Source organism: Sapajus apella, unplaced genomic scaffold (assembly GCF_009761245.1).
Source record: "Sapajus apella isolate SASKATOON/1434 unplaced genomic scaffold, GSC_monkey_1.0 scaffold4, whole genome shotgun sequence".
In the NCBI taxonomy this organism is placed as follows: domain Eukaryota; kingdom Metazoa; phylum Chordata; class Mammalia; order Primates; family Cebidae; genus Sapajus; species Sapajus apella.
Window position 1 is genome coordinate 7,293,829 of NW_022436944.1, and position 17,428 is coordinate 7,311,256.

Here is a 17,428-nt window from a genome sequence, read left to right on the forward strand (position 1 = left end):
CTTCTGATGGCTGTGAGGAAGAATCATTGCCAGAGATCCAGAGATCCTGTGTTAGCAGGGGTCCTTCCTTCTGATGGCTGTGAGGAAGAATCTGTGCCGTTACCCTCTCCTAGCATCTGGTAGTTTGCTGCCAATCTTCAGCATTCCTTGTCTGGTAGAACCATTAGTCTGGTCTCTGTCTTCATCTTCACATGGTGTTCTCCCTGTGTGTGTGGCTGTGTAAATATTTCTCCTTTTTACAAGGACATGGTCATATTGGATTATAGCCCACGTTACTCCAGTGTGACCTCATCTTCACCTACATCTGTAATGAATGACCTTATTTCCAAATAAGGTCACATTCTAAAGTACTGGGGATTAGGACTTTAACAGATGAGTGTTGGAGTATACATTTCAACCCATAACAAAAAGCTCTAAGACTCTCATTATTTCCGTGAACTTTCTGGACTGTAAACTCTAAGGGAAACAAGCAGGACCTAATTATAACTCTGGTTGTCAGCCTCTTTACATTGCAAGCAGTCTGCACTGGAGCATGAATATGTAGCATTGAGTGTATAGGGAAAAGAATCTGACCTTCCTACTGAACAGCAAATCTTGTTCTGAAATTTTACCTGATTGTTTTTAAAGTAGAAACACCACAATTAATGTCTTGCATTGTTTACTTTCATCAATTGCAATTAATAGTTCAACTAAAAACTACTTCATTGACAAGATGGGAGTTCAGAAACCCCATCAAAGGAAATGAAAAACATGGCACAGCTTGATCAAAAATCTAAGGATGAGCTTCGGCTGGATACATGAATACTTGATCCTGCTCAAAACAAAGGAGCCAAGCTCTGAGGCTTGGAACAATTTTTATTATGAAAAAATTTTCTTTGGGTAGATTTTTTTTTTAATTTGGTTTCCTTTTTCTGTTGTTTGAAGAATGATCCATATACGGATCTTTTTTTTTTTTTTTTTTTTTTAAGGTGGAATGCTGGATGCACAAAAGGTTTGCAGTGAAAAGAAAGTACACCTCTCTCTGTGCCTTCCAATTACCCAGACACAGTCCCTGGAGACAATGCCTACCTACCGCCAATTCCTTTAGTCTCTGCATTTACAAACACCTAAAAACACCGATAGGTATAGACAGCAAAAGACAGCAAGTGGACTACCCTGCGCCTGGCTTCTCTTTACCTTGTATCTTGAAGATCCTGCCAGATCAGTCGCTGTTTCACTTACCATAGCAGCTGCACTCATTTTGTTCCAGAGTCCTTTTGGGTAGGAATTTTGTTTGTTTCTTTGTTTGTGTGTTTGTTTGTTTTGAGGCAGACTCTCACCCTGTCACCCAGGCTGGAGTGCAGTGGGGTGATCTTGGCTCACTGCAACCTCCACCTCCTGGGTTCAAGCAATTCTTGTGCCTCAGCCTCCCGAGTAGCTGGGTTTACAGACACACACCACCACACCTGGCTAACTTTTGTATTTTTAGTAGAGACGGGTTCTCACCATATTGGCCAGGCTGGTCTTGAACTCCTTTCCTCAAGTGATCCAATGGGTAGGAATCTTATGTATAAACGAGCGTGGTGTTGAGTCCTATAATGCGCCACCTCCCTGCCCACACTCCATATCACTTCGCCACTGCCAAGGGGAAGGCAGAGCTCACGCCTGCAATACAATATCAAGTGGAAAGACAGACAGACTTAAATCAGGGCTTTCAATGGCACCATTGTACTGTTAAAGTTCTGTTTGGTCACTTGTAGTTTGAAAAGAAAAAAATATCCAGTTCAGGAATTGCTTCTCTACCAAGCTTGCCTACCTGCCTGCCTGCCTGCCTGCCTGCATTCCTTCCTTCCTTCCTTCTTTCCTTCTTTCCTTTCTTCCTTCCTTCTTTCTCTCCCTCCCTCCTTCCTTCCTTCCCTCCTTCCTTCCTTCCCTCCTTCCTTCTTTCCCTCCTTCCTTCCTTCTTGCCTTCCTTCCTTTTTTTTTAATGGAGCTTTGCTGTTGTTGCCCAGGCTGGAGTGCAGTGGCGTGATCTCGGCTCACTGCAGCCTCCACCTCCAGGGTTCAAGCTATTCTCTTGCCTCAACCTCCCGAGTAGCTGGGATTACAGGTGTCTGCCACCATGCCTGGCTAATTTTTTGTATTTTTAGTAGAGACGGGGTTTAACTATGTTGGCCAGGCTGGTCTCAAACTCCTGATCTCAGGTGATCCACCCGCCTCAGCATTCCAAAGTGCTGGGATTACAGGTGCGAGCCACTGTGCCTGGCCTAAGCCTTTCTTACTAGTTCCTTTGCTCCTTTCACTCCTAAAAGGTGATAGAAGTATAAACATTTTTTTCCTAAAAATAGGAAAAAATAAAAATTTTCGGAGTTTATTTATATATTTAAAGTGGCTTACTTGCCTTTGCTAATGCTCTTATTTTTTTAATTATTTCGTTTTAATTTATTCTATTTCACTCTGTCTTATTCTAGAAAAGATTTACTAAGGCTCTAGTGTCTTGTAAAAGTCCTGAATAGCTCAGATTTTTCTATTTGCTTAGAAATTTACAGATTTTTGAACTGCTTTTAAATATTAAGAAAGTCTTTCTGCACAAAGAAACAATGTGTAGTATTACATGATTATTGTTCTAGTCCTCTAAAGTGCTTTTTCAAATTTGTAACTGTTCAGTTCAGTTGATTAATTAAAAGTTAACAATCTCCTGTGTCAAATCTTTTAACACATAGAAAAGTAATCATTCCTTTTTGTATCATATTTATCATGCTTTTTATTATAAAAGTAATATATCCATTGTAAAGTTATTTAAAAATAAAGGCACATGCACTGCATTTAGTTAACCATAACTGGCATTGGCATTTTTCATGGATACTCCCAAATATTTTCCCATGCACATTATATATTTGCATTTCAATAAACTCAGGATCACATCACATGTACTAAATGACAAACTGCTTTTGCTACCTTATCGTGTATAAGGAACATTTGTATATCATTAATCCTGCAGCACACTGTGGTTAATAACCACAGTGACTCTATCATAGGGCTGGAATGTGATTTATTTCAAATGCCCCACTGTTGAATGTTTAGGTGGTTTATAGTGATTACGCATTCAAAACAATATTGGAATACACATATGCATCACTTTCTTACACATTTTGCCAAATTGTTCTCCCAAATACTTTAAATGTTTGTTCTTAACATTTGAGAGAATAAATATTTGAGAATCTGATGGATTTTGCATCTCCTCTCAGAAAAAAAGGGCAAATATGTTCACATTTTTATACAATTTAGGAGCCCTCCAACCAAAACAACCCCAGATTAAAAACTGGTGGCATTTTATGTCTCTACAAACCATGTGAATGCCCTTTTGCTCACACTATCACTTTGTTTTCAAACTTTCTGCTGGCTTGAGAAATGAAACAGCACATCAGTCTTTTATTATTCTGTGACTGATCATGTATTTTTGTACATTGCTTATTCCAGCCTTGATACCTAATATAATTCATATTTTAAATATTGAATTTAAAAAATCTAACACAACACTATAAGATCACATAATAATGTGGAAACATTCAATTCCTGCACATTCTCTGGGCTAATAAATGATTCCAATTTGTCATGTCTCAATATTTCCACCAGAGGGCAATATTAGCCCATCTATTATTTCTCTGGCTTCAGCTCTCAAGATTTCAATTGACTTTCACTAGAAGAATCTTCCTGAAAAATACAAAGACAATAAAGTTAAATACTGCATTATGCATGTAACACATTATTATATTATTATATAAAAATTACATTGTTATAAATTTTCTATTTAATTTGTTTGAACACATGAAAATGTACGAATGGAATTTCAATAATTCTAATCATAATCAGTACTTCAAATGAAAACCATGATTTTATTCGCATTCTGTATTATATCTATTTACTTAAATTATCATAATTTGTAGGATGATGTTTGCAGTATGATTTATAATAGAATCTTCATAAACCATTAGCTTAAACAGGAAGAGCAACTGATTCTTGAAAAGTCATTCTTTAAAGGCAGTCAGATCAATTCTTGATTCCAATTATTTTGTGCCTTTGGCTAACTACATAAGAAGATAAAACCTAATTTATTTTTCTAGACTAATAAAGATATGCAGCGTATTCTTCCAAGTGCTAAGGATATTGTTGTGAAGAAAAACAGAAATCTTTGACCTCAGGGAGTTGACAGGTTACAGGGTTGGGACAGGAAGGAGAAACAAATCCATGCATCCTATATACACATTGGAGTGTGGCAGGGTCAGGGGTGTTAGGAGGAAATAAAGTCCGGAAGAGGGATACAGCACACTGGGATACATGTGGAGACCATTTTAAATTGAGTGGCCAAGGAGGCTGCACACTGGATGACATCTAAGCAGAGAGCTTAGGGAGCTGAGGGTCATGTTGATCTGAAGAAAGACAAATCCAAGCAGGGAGGGGACATCAGCTGCAAGCGCTGACTGGTGAGAAACAGCAAGGAAACCACTGTGGCTGAGACAAGTGAGCCGGAGGAGCCAGAGTTGGGAGGAACGAGGAGAGAGGGCAGAAGGCCTTGGCAACCTCGGGCTTGGACTTTCACTCTGAATGAGATGGAGAGAAGTTGGGATTTTAAGCATAGGCAGGACGTGATCTACATGCATAAAAACAATCATTCTGATGACTTTCCACAACAGACTGTACAGGGACAAAGGTAGAGACAAGGAGACCAGTTAGTAAGTTACCGCCATTAACTACATAAACTATGGTGATTTGGACCAAGGTGATGGTGACAGAGAAACGAGTTTGGGGGCAGATGACATGGGTGGTGCTGATGAGCCACAGAATAGGGAGACTGGCATTCAGGGGAGAAGTCTGGGTTGAAAATACAAAATTTGGAAGACATCAGAGTCACTATAGAGATGGAATGAAAGCCCAGCCCTGGAGCATTCAATGTTAGTTAATTTCATTTAGACATTCCACAATGTATACGTATTTCAGAACATCATGTTGTACAACTTAAACATACACGATTTTTATTTTTTAATTTAAAAGAGTAAATACAAAAAACAAAATCTATACTCTCACAAGTGCCTGCCTCAGCACATCGTTACCGGTGTTAGATATTAAGATTTTAAAACATTTTTGCTCATTTGACAGATAGAAAATGGTATTTATTGTTTGTTTTGTTTGCATTTATATATTTTTTTTAATGAAGCAATGGGATAATGTTTTGAATATCAAAAAGAAAAAGAAAAGAAAGTCACTGCTACTCCATGCCTCTTTATTCTGTATTTTACGGGGAAACATGCCTCATAGAAGCTGTGTATGTTAAAGCTAATGTCCTATCTAATTGAGTTGAACTGTGTAGCAGCCTGACTGCAGGGCTCTCCATTGTTTAAAGGGTGGCACATCCCACAGCTGACCTTAGTTTTGCATGGAGGAGCCCACTGGGTGATGATCCTGCTTCAGAGGACACTGGCTCTTATCATCCAGTGGGGACTTTCACGGAAACATCTCCCACAAGAACAAGCAGAGCTTTGCCCCAAATATCTCCCGCTGCAGCAGACAAGGCCTGCTACCCAGTTCCCTGCGTTCCCTGCTGATTTGTTGCAGAAAATGGACAATGAAGAAACGATTGCCAAGTGGGAGGAAAAAGAGGCCACTTCTAAAAACTGGCAATATCTTTCAAATATTTTGAATTTTATTAGATTCAGGATTTACTTGCTATTCCCTCTGACCAGGTAGACAGACTTGCCCAGAGTTCCATGTGATTTGCATTTTATATAATTCCAGTTTCTGATGAAAAGTCACCATCTCATCACAGACATCTTTGCAACAGAATTAGGCATCCCTTACTTTGTTTCCACCATCCCCTCATTCTCTTTCCTTTGTTTGCTTTTTCTTTGATGCCCTTTCCATTCCTGAAATTCCGTGCAGTGTGTATTTGCTTGTTTTACTCGAAGCCGCCGCCTCCTCCTCCTCCTCCTCCTCCTCCTCCGCTGTGAGGGCAGGAAATTGCTAGTTTTGTTTACTCTTCTTCCCAGTACCTTGAACACAGCACGCAGAGAAGCCACTCGATAAATATTTGTTAAGCAAATGAATTGATGTGAATCGATTCTAACAGAAGAGGAAGAAAGGAATGTTGAAGCTGATGGGAACCGTGTGCATAATATTAGGAATATGCTTATACCCCAAAAAATGTTGTTTACCTGAAATTCAACTTTAACGAGGCATCCGGAGTTTCATTTGGCAAGTCTATTTTAAATGTTGGCAAAATACCCCAAACATAACACATCCATGTAGGTGCTTAAGCAATATAATCAAGAGGTAGCATGATATAGTGGGAAGAGCTGGAATTAGGATCAGACAGCCCTCGAATCATGTGGCTGTTGAATGTTTATTTTATGAAACATACTCTCTTGCATGCTATAAAAATGATTCAATTACTTGTTTAATAACTATGTGTCAAGCACAGGACTTGTATCCAGAAGTTAATCCACAATGGCACAAACTTTTCTATACTCACTTTTCCCTTATACTTTATTGACAACATCTTGCAAATTAATTACCTTCTCAAAAATGCTATCCCCTTATTCTTGTTCAGAATCATAAAAGAAGTCCACTTTTACCTTTTGCTGAAGACAGATGAGTCTGTTGGCAGAATTTACGTTGGAAACGGGTTTATAATGTTGGGAAAAGTCCATGCTGAGACAATGGATGACTCAGCAAGGCTAGTTTACTTCCTGCAGGAAGGATGCAACTCACCTGCAGTCTTGCCAGGAGAGCACACCTGAACAAAGGAGACAAGGACATTTATAACTTTCATAACCTGACACAGTTGCCCTACTGCTGGGTCCAGTTTCCATTGGACGGAACAGGACCTCACATTCTTTGCTTGACCGGATTGGCCAAAAATTGGAAATTTCCTGAATAGATAATGGGGAAAGAAGACAAGGAAGAAGAAGAGGCTAGTCTGGAGATCAGGAGGGTTTCCAAATAAGGAATTGTTAAAACGCATGCTCTGATTGAAGAGACCCCTAAGCAGGCTTTGTGTGAGCAACATGGCTGTTTATTTACCTGAGTACAGGTGGGTTGAGGCAGAAAAGGGCGTCAGCAGAGGGCGGTGGGTTTTATAGGTTTGGGGTGGGCAGTGGAAAGTTACAGAACTTACAGTTGGCGATTTTTTTGCAAGCTGGGAGGGAGTGGTAGGGTGTGGCATCATGAGCCAAGATTGGTTATAAAGTCCAATTGCCTTGTCAATTGAGGCTGGGATAAGAAACAATAGAGAATGTCTCAGAGTTAAGTAGGTGCCACAGGGGTTGATCATTTCTTCCTCTTTCTACGATCTTACAGCCATTTCAGGTTTTCGAATTCCAGACGGCCCTCCAGAGGTGTACGTGCAGTTCATGGGGGTGGCCATTGCCGTTCACGGCATGGTCAGACCTTACAGGAATGGCACACACCAGGATTTGGAGCTTGCTCAGTTCTGTGTAGACATGCCGGAGTGAGTCAAGGTAGCTGATTTAAGATGTAGCTGGTTTAGAGAATATATATACATGGGTACATGTTTATGCTAATAGTGGATAATGGCCATAGAGCAAGAGATTGTAACTCCTTATAATGTAATCTAAGATATAAACTTTGAAGAAGAACTTTCCCATCTCTCACAATTTACAAACACGTAAAATGGATCTTTCACTCCAACTGTTCCTGAATATATTTCTGTCCAACCTCTTTAAAATCCCCTGGAAATGCTTTAAGATCATAGGCTCAGTGGGAGTGAAAAAATGGTGGATAGGAGGCAGGACTAACTTGCAGCTCCCACTTGGATGAACAGAACAGCATGTGGAGACTTACATCATGCACATTTGCCTCAAGAACCACCATAGGAGCATACCAGGAAAACGAAGAATTAACAGACCCTTTGAAAGAAGCAGCTTACTGCTGCAAGCTCCATGAGACAGCTGAAAAACCATGAGTGCCCAAAGTATGAGAGAGAGAAAGTCCACCTCTGAACACACATCCTCATGGGGGAACCTGAAAATCTAGATTATGGGAGAAGAATTTAACCTTACCTGTAGCTGAAATGAATTTAGAGAGCCAATGAAATACAAAAGTAGAAGAAGCAGTGGGAAAAGCCCTGTAGACACTCCTGGTCCCCAAGGAAGCCATTTCTGACTTTATCTTACAGGAATCCTTGGGGAAAACAGCCAGTGGAATTGGGAAAGGCCACCAGGAGGAGAATCCCAGCTGAACTTGGTTCAGAATCCAGGGCAGGCAAATGGGAAGTGCAGATAGGAGCACGGAAGCCATGACAGACAGGGAGACGTGAGGCCTGAAACCCATGCAAGCTTTCCCCCACTTCCTTGGTGACCTGTACAAAGCAGCAGAGGCAGCCATAATCCCGCTTGGGACATAACTCCATTGGCCTCAGGACCACCTATGCATCCCCCATAGTGGCTGCAGCAAGCCCTGCTGAAGGACAGTCTGAGCTCAGACATGCCTAACCCTGCCTCCACTTGATGGTCTTTCTCTACCTGCCCTGGTAGCCAAAGACAAAAGACATAAACTCATGAGAGCTCTATAGCCCCACCCACCACCTGAGAAACTTGAGTACTTAGGTCACCTGAGGGCAAGCTTGTATCCCCCCTGTACTACTGCAGGTGATGCCCTCTTCAAAGCACCACCTCCTGCCTGGGGACCAACCAACTCAGGATGTTATGGCAACTCATAACAAAACAACCCTGCTCCAAGGAAGGAGAAAACAACAGAAATCCACTGCCCATAAATGCTGGCTAACCAGAGGTCCTGCGTCTGTCCATGTCACAACTTCAGTGATAACATAACCAGCATTCGAGGAAACAAGCATACTAAATGAAACTACCACCAAGTGCCCCCACAGAGTCTGCCTCATTCCCCTGCTACCTCTACCAGAGCAGGTGCTGATATCCACAGATGAGATACTTGAAGATAGAGCTTGCACAAAACTCTTTGCAGACAGTCCCCAGTACAACCCAAAGCATGCAAGCTCTGCTGGGTAGCCAGACCCAGAAGAGAAATAACAATCTGTAGTCTGGCTCTCAGAAAGACTTATCTCTAGGGAAAGGGGGACAGCACCACATCAAGGGATCACCCCACAGAACTAAATAATCTGAGCAGCAGCCCTTGAGTCCCAGATCTTTCCTCTGACATAGTCTACCCAAATGAGAAGGAATCAGGAAAACAATGTTTGTAATATGAAAAAACAAAGTTCTATAACACGTCCAGAACATCACACTAGCTCACCAGCAATGGATCCAAACCAAGAAGAAATCTCTCAATTGCCAGAAAAAAAATTCAGGAGGTCAACTATTAAGCTACTCAAGGAGACACCAGAAAAAGGTGAAAAACAAAGAAATTTTGAAAAATAATATAGGATATGGATGAAAAAATCTCCAGAGAAATAGAACATAAATAAAAAATAATCACAACTTTTGGAAATGAAAGACACACTTGGACAAATGGAAAATGCACTGGAAAGTTTCAACAATAGAATTGAACAAGTAGAAGAAAGAACTTCAGAGCTCAAACACAAGTCTTTCAAATTTACCTAATCTGACAAAGACAAAAAGAAAAAAGAACAAAATAATGAATAAACAAAGCCTCCAAGAAGTTTGAGATTATGTTAAATAACTGAAACTAAGAATAATTGGTGTTCCTGAGGAATAAGAGAAATCTAAAAGTTTGGAAAATTTATTTGAGGAAATAATTGAGAAAAATTTCCCTGGGCTTGCTAGAGATGTAGACATCCAAATACAAAGAGCTCCAAGAACACTTGGGAAATTTATCACACACAAAAAAAATCACCTAGGCACATGGTCATCAGGTTATCTCAAGTCAAGGTGAAAGAATCTTAAGAGCTGTGAGGCAAAAGCATCAGATAACCTATAAAGGAAAACCTATCAGATTAACAGCAGATTTCTCAGCAGAACTGTACAAGCCAGAAAGGATTGGGGCCATATCTTCAGCCTCCTTAAACAAGACAATTTTGTATTCAGCAAAACTAACCTTCATAAATGAAGGAAAGATACAGACATTTTTAGACAAAAGCTGAGAAAATTTGCCACTATCTCGCCGGCACTAGGAGAACTGATAAAAGGAGCTCTAAATCTTGAAAGAAAACCTCAAAATAGAACCTTCTCAGAGCATAAATCTCAGAGGACCTATAAAACAATAACAAAAAGAAATAAAATTACAAGGTATTCAGTCAACAACTAGCATGATGAATAGAATAGTACCTCACATCTCAGTACTAACATTAAATGTCAATGTCCTAAATGCTCCACTTAAAAGATACAGAATAGCAGAAGTGGTAAGTATTCACCAACCAAGTATCCGCTGCCTTGAAGACACTCCTTTACCTTAAGTGAATTTGGGCCCAGTAAGGTCCAGATCCCCTTCTCCCTACAGGACTTAAAGCAAATCAAGGGGGATCTTGGCAAGTTTTTAGATGACCCTGACAGAAATAAAGAGGCTTTCTAGAATTTCACTCAAATACTTGATCTCTCTTGGAGAGACATTATGTTACCTTTTGATAGGACCCTGAGGGGCACTGAGAAACAGCCCATTCTGCCAGCAGCAGAGAGATTTGAGGATGAGCTTTGTATCACATATCACATCAGGGAAGGGGTAGAATATTATCCAACTGGAAGAGAAGCAGTACCAGTGAATGACCCTAAATGGTATCCCAATGATGAGGTGGAAAATTGGAAGAGGAGACGTTTTCAGGCTTATGTAGAACTAAGACCAAGACCCTCAATTATACTAAGTTGTCCATGATCGACTAAAGATTTGATGAAATTCCCACAGCCTTCCTAGAAAGGCTAAGAGAAGCCTTGGTAAAGCACACCTCTCTAGCTCCTGATTCAGTCGAGGGACAGCTTAATCCTAACTGACAAGAACAGTTATCTCTCTTCTACAGTTTATCTGCTCCCATACAAGGTTTAATTCCTTTCAACAGAGTGAGACAGCTCAGAGTACAATGCTGTTGTTAGTATATTTCACTTCTTATCTCCGTAATCTTTGGCACTAAATTCTTTCCTTGAATAATATACATGTTTAACCCATGCATACTGAACATTATAAAACTTTTTTTTTCTCTCATGTCTGGAAGCCATCAAACTCCAAATGGTCAGGCAATCAGGAACCAGAGCCTCAGATGATGGCTCTGCATTGCTAGAAACCCTTAGATAGACCTCTGGAAGGAGTCTGACTACTGTTTTCCCCCAAACAACACTGCCTGTTAGCAGGAAGCAGCTAAGACTGGTTATTGTCTATATTCTAATGGCAGTTAGATGGTCCCTTTAAATAATAATGGAAGGGGGCAATGTGTCCTTGCAATAAGGCAGGAGTCTAATTGAGCTGATTAACACAAGCTGCCTATGGATGGCTAAACTAAAAGAGCACCCTGTAACACATGCCCACTGGGGTCTCAGCTGTAAACATTCAGCCCTAGACACTGCCATGAAGTTGGAGCCCCATGGACTGCCCATCTTTAGGCTCTTCTAAAGGTTTGAGCAGCAAGGCATTGAAGAAGTGAGCCACACTCCCATTGCATGCCCTGCAAGGGGAGCAAGGGAACCTTTCCTGTTTCAAAAACATATGGCATCTAATACCAGAGCTCCAAATTTTATTTTAAAAGTTACCACTAGACTTAAGAAATGAGATAGATGGCAACACAGTACTAAAGGGGGACATCAATACTCCACTGACAGAACTAGACAGGTCATCAAGACAGAAAGTCAACAAAGAAACAATGGATTTAAACTATACCCTAGAACAAATGGACTTAACAGATATTTACAGAACATTCTACCCAACAATTGCAGAATATACAGTCTATTCATTAGCACATGGAACATTCTCCAAGATAGACCATATGACAGGCCACAAAACAAGTGTCAATAAATTTAAGTAAATCAAAATAATATCAAGTCTCCTCTCAGATCACAGTGAAATGAAATTGGAAATCAACTCTAAAAGGAACCTGCAAAACCATGGAAATATATTGAAACTAAATAATCTGCTCCTGATGATCATTGAGTAAACAATGAAATCTGAATGGAAATTTAAAACTTTTTTGAATTAACAATAATAGTAACACAACCTATTAAAACCTCTGAGGTACAGCAAAAGCAGTGCTAAGAGGAAAGTTCATAGCATTAAATGCCTACACTGGAAAGTCAAAAAGAGCACAGATAGAAAGTCTAAGGTCACATCTCCAGGAACTAGAGAAATAAGAGCAAACCAAATTCAAAAGAAGAAAAAAAATAACAAAGATCAGAGTAAAACTAAATGAAATTGAAACAAAAAAATACAAAAGGTAAATGAAATGAAAAGCTGGTTCTTTGAAAAGATAAACGAAATTGATAGATCATTATTGAGATTAACCAAAAAAAGAAAAGAGAAGTTTGAAATAAGCTCAATTAGAAGTGAAATGGGAAATATGACAACCAATATCACAGAAATACAAAAGATCATTCAAGGCTACCATAAACACATTTATGTGCACAAGCTACAAAACCCAGATGAGATAGACAAATTTCTGGAAATATACAACCCTCCAAGATTAAACCAGGAAGAATCAGAAACTCTGAACAGACCAATAACAGGCAGTGAGATTAACACAGTAATAAAAATTTGTCAATAAACAGAAGTCCAGGACTAAATGGGTTCACAGCTGAATTCTATTTGACACTAAAGAATTGGTATCAATCCTATTGACAGTATTCCACAAAATAGAGGAAGAGGGAATCTTCCTTAAATTGTTCTATAAAGCCAGTATCACCTTAATACCAAAATCAGGAAAGGACATAACAAAAAATAAAACTACAGACCAATATACCTGATGAACACAGATACAAAAATTTTCAACAAAATTTAGCTAACCAAATCCAACAGTATATCAAAAAGATAATCCACAATGATTAAGTGGGTTTCATATAAGGGATACAAGGATGGCTTAACATATACAAGTCAATAAATGTGATACAGCACATAAACAAAATTCAAAACAAAATAATATTATCATGTCACTAGATGCAGAGAGAGCATGTGACAAAATCCAGCATCCATTCTGATTAAAACCTTCAGCAAAATCCGCATAGAAAAGACATACCTTAAGGTAATAAAAACCATCTATGACAAACCCATAGACAACATTATGCTGAATGGGGAAAAGTTGAAAGCATTCCCCCTGAGAACTGAAGCAAGACAAGGATGCCCACTTTCACCACTTCTGTTAACCATAGTACCGGAAGTCCTAGAGAGAGAGCAATCAGACAAGAGAAAGAAATAAAGGTCATCCAAATCATTTAAGAGGAAGTCAAGCTGTCACTGTTTGCCAATGATATAATCATATATCCAGAAAACCCTAAAGACTCATCCAAAAAGCTCCTAGATCTGATAAATGAATTCAGTAAAGTTTCAGGATACAAAAGTTTCAATGTACACAAATCAATAGCACTAGTATACACCAACAGCGACCAAGCTGAGAATCAAATCAAGAATTCAACCCCTTGTATAATAGCTACAAAAAAGTAAAATCCTTAGGAATATTTCCAACCAAGAAGGAAAAAGACATCTACAAAACTCTGCTGAATTAAATCATGGATAACACAAACAAATGGAAACACATCCCATGCTCATGGATGGGTAGAATCAATATTGTGAAAATGACCACACTGCCAAAGTAATCTACAAATTCAATGCAATTCTCATTAAAATACCATCATCATTCCTCGCAGAACTAGAAAAACCAATCCTAAAATTTATATGAAACCAAAAAAGACCCTGCATAGCCAAAGGAAGACTAAGTAAAAAGGAGAAATCTGGAGGCATCATATTATTCAATTTCAAACAAACTACAAGGCTATAGTCATCAAAACAGCATGATATTGGTATAAAAATAGGCACATGGACCAATGGAACAGAATAGAGAACCCAGAAATAAAGCCAAATACTTATGGCCAACTGATCTTCAACAAAGCAAAAAATAAAAATAAAAAAAAAATAAAGTGGGAAAAGGACACCCTATTTAACAAATGGTGCTGGTTAATTGGCAAGCAACATGTAGAAGTATGAAACTGGGTCCTCAGCTCTCATATTATGCAGAAATCAACTCACAGTGAATCAAAGACTTAAATTTAAGACCTGAATCCATAAAAATTCTAGAAGATAACGTCAGAAAAACCCTTCTAGACAGTGGCTTAGGCAGACTTTATGACCAAGAACCCAAAAGCAAATGCAACAAAAACAAAGATAAATGAATGGTACTTAATTAAACTAAAAATCCTTGTACAGCAAAAGAAATAATTGGCAGAGTAAACAGACAATCCACAAAGCAGAAGAAAATTTTCAAAAATTATTCATCCAACAAAGGACCAATATCAAGAATCTTCAAGGAAATCATACAAATCAGTAAGAAAAAAAAAAAGATAATAATCCCATCAACAAGTGGGCTAAGGACATGAATAGACAATTCTACAAAGAAGATATACAAATGGATAACAAACATGAACAAATGCTCAACATCACTAATTATCAGGAAAATGCAACTCAAAAACCGAAATGCAATACCACCTTACTCTTGCAAATATGGCCATAATTAAATAATCAAGAAATAATAGATATTGGGATAGATATGGTGAAAAGGGAACACTTTTACATTGCTGGTGGCAATGTAAAGTAGTACAACTACTATGGAAGACGGTATGGAGATTCCTTAAAGAACTAAAGAACTAAGTAGATCTACCATTTGATCCAGCAATCCTGCTACTGGGTCTACAGAAAGGAAGAGAAGTCATTATATGAGAAAGACACTTGTATACACGTGGTTATAGCAGCACAATTCACGATTGCAAAAACATGGAACCAGCCTAAATGCCCATCAATTAGCAAGTGGATAAGAAAATGTGATATATATGATGTGATATGATATGATATATATATATATATATATATATATATACACATAGTGTGATATATATATGAGTATACACACACACACCCCATGGAATACTACTCATTGTGAAGTAACTTGGGAATGGAAAATCAAACACCTTATGCTCTTACTTATAAGTTGGAGCTAAGCTACAAGGATACAAAGACATGAGAATGATACAATAGACTGTGGGGACTCAGGGAGAATGGTAGGAGGGAGGTGAGGGATAAAAGATTATACATTGGATACAGTGTACACTTCTGGGGTGATGAATACACCAAAATCTCAGAAATCACCACCAAAGAACCTATCCATGAAACCAAACACCACCCGTTCTCCAAAAACTATTGAAATTAAAAAAAAAAAAATCACAGGATCATTAACTCAATATTGTTTCTATGTATTTTGCTATCCTTATCAATAAGATATTTTATTATCAAAACTATCTATATCCCCATTGCCATCAGTGTCTATGTAGAGAGGGAAATATGTGTGATTCTTTTTCCCATGAAGCTCCAAAGGGGCATTTTCAACATATTTCCCTTTTCTTTCTTGCCTGGGTCTTTCCCAGCACTTCGTTAACACTGGGTTACTTTGGGCTCTATAAACAGCTACTACCACACCTCGTATTTCATGGGGTGGAAGGACAGTGTGTGAAGTTTAAGTGGCATAAATTCATCAACAGTCTCTCATAAGATTCAATGCTGTTTGAAATTCTTCCATGGAAGTCAGAACTTTCTTTTTCTACATAAACATTTTATTTTAGAATAATTCTAGTTTATAGAAATGCAGTAAAGACAGTAGAGTTCCCAACATCCCACACCCAGTTGCCCCCATTGTAAATGTCTTACATAGACACAGTACATTTGTTGCAATGAAGGATCTAAACACAACCAACAAGATCCTTCAAAACATAACCGTGACACTGAAAAAGAGTTAACAATAGTTTCTTAGAAAGCTTTGTTTAGCCCAAGGGTTTCCTCCATCTTTGACCCTTATCCATCTGCCTTGATCCCCACATTGGCGGGCAATTATCCTTTCTCCAGATGTGAGAACAACACAAGGTAAGCAGTTGCTCACCTATGGCAGAGTGTCTCATGTGAGGACAACACTCGGCCCTGTCTGGACATATTTTTGGTTATCACAACGAGGGAGGTGCTACCGACATTGGGAGAGTGGAAGCTAGGGTTGCTGCTCAGCATTCTATAGTGCACAGAACAGGCCCCACCACAGACAATGATCTGGCCCTAAATGTTCACAGTTTCAAGACTGGTATACTGGAGTAAGCCAAGCTGGGAATACATAGAAACTCCATGCTCTTCACCACTCCAGATCCCCATCACCTCCCTGCCTTCCAACCAATTCCTGGGAGCCCATGGCATAGGGCTTGGGGAACTTAGCTGGGAAGGGTGACTGATCAAGGGGCACCCTCCATGCTGCAGACCATGGCCCACTCAATCAACGAGGGCCAGAATAAATACTGTACTTGCATTCTGAAACTTGACAGTGAGAATGATAGATGCATAAACAGAACTTCAAAGGGATTTTCATGTCCAGAGAATGGATGAGTGCTCCCCTCTTGTGGGAAGTGACACCAATGGGCCGGGGGCAAAGATGGAGAAAACTATCTTGGGCTAAACAAGTCTCCTTAAGAAACGAAAATCATTTAAAAGAAAGAAATGGTAGTTTCCCAAAACAAAAACAAAACATGGAGAACATTGCTTTGCAATGCAGCATTGAAGAACAAACTGAAATGAACAAACTAAAATTTCTTGTTCAGATTTTGATTATCCTTATTTGGACTCAGAACAGGTGTTATAGAAGAAATGTCCTCTTCTCACAGGAAGTGGCTTTGAGCTCTCTTCAGTGACAGCTGTGGTTATCTGTGATTTAGAAGATGCCTCTGAGAGCTCCGTGTTCTGGGGTCCCCACACTCAGTCTACCCACTTAGCACTTCTGACAAGGACAAAAGGCTCACAGAGCACAGAAAAGATGGGAAGAATCAACTTGGAGGTGAAAAGAGGAAGACAAACAGCAAGTCCACTGTGGAAGAATGAGGAGGAGCCCCCACAGCCTTCTCCAGCTCTCCTCAGCTTCCATTTAGAGAGTTCCAAACCCCAGCAGCACCCGACATCTCCCCACAGGAAGTTACATTCCCCAAAATTACAGAGCAGAGCTTCTTACTACAAAAATCTTTAACACAGCAATAATACAATTGTGATCTATTGCCTTCTCTACCATGTTAAATGATGGTGGTCTTGTCTACCATTCTATATTTACTATATGGTTTTACAACTTAGAAATTCTTGTAGCTCTGTAAAACTCAGTTATGTGAATGACATCCATAGGCCCCGGGGAATGTGGACCACACCTATACAGCAGCCTTGCCAATTTTATCATCCTACACTTACTGTGCACAGAAAGCCCTTTGCTGATTTATTTTCTGTAATACTTGATATTCTTTGTGGA

The 17,428-nt window shown here is 39.2% G+C and overlaps 1 protein-coding gene across 2 annotated transcripts in view; it reads right to left on the reverse strand.

The window, feature by feature from the left end:
* OTOL1 (otolin 1) overlaps nt 1–17,428 on the reverse strand; it is a 102,083-nt gene that overhangs the window by 56,790 nt on the left and 27,865 nt on the right. Inside the window, exon 4 of one of the 2 annotated variants that reach the window (XM_032261620.1) lies at nt 1,486–1,644. The gene's annotated coding sequence lies outside the window, so the exon portion shown is untranslated. Of the gene's footprint in view, nt 1,321–1,485; nt 1,645–17,428 lie in introns of those variants that run through there. The other variant, XM_032261622.1, reaches the window with a different exon arrangement.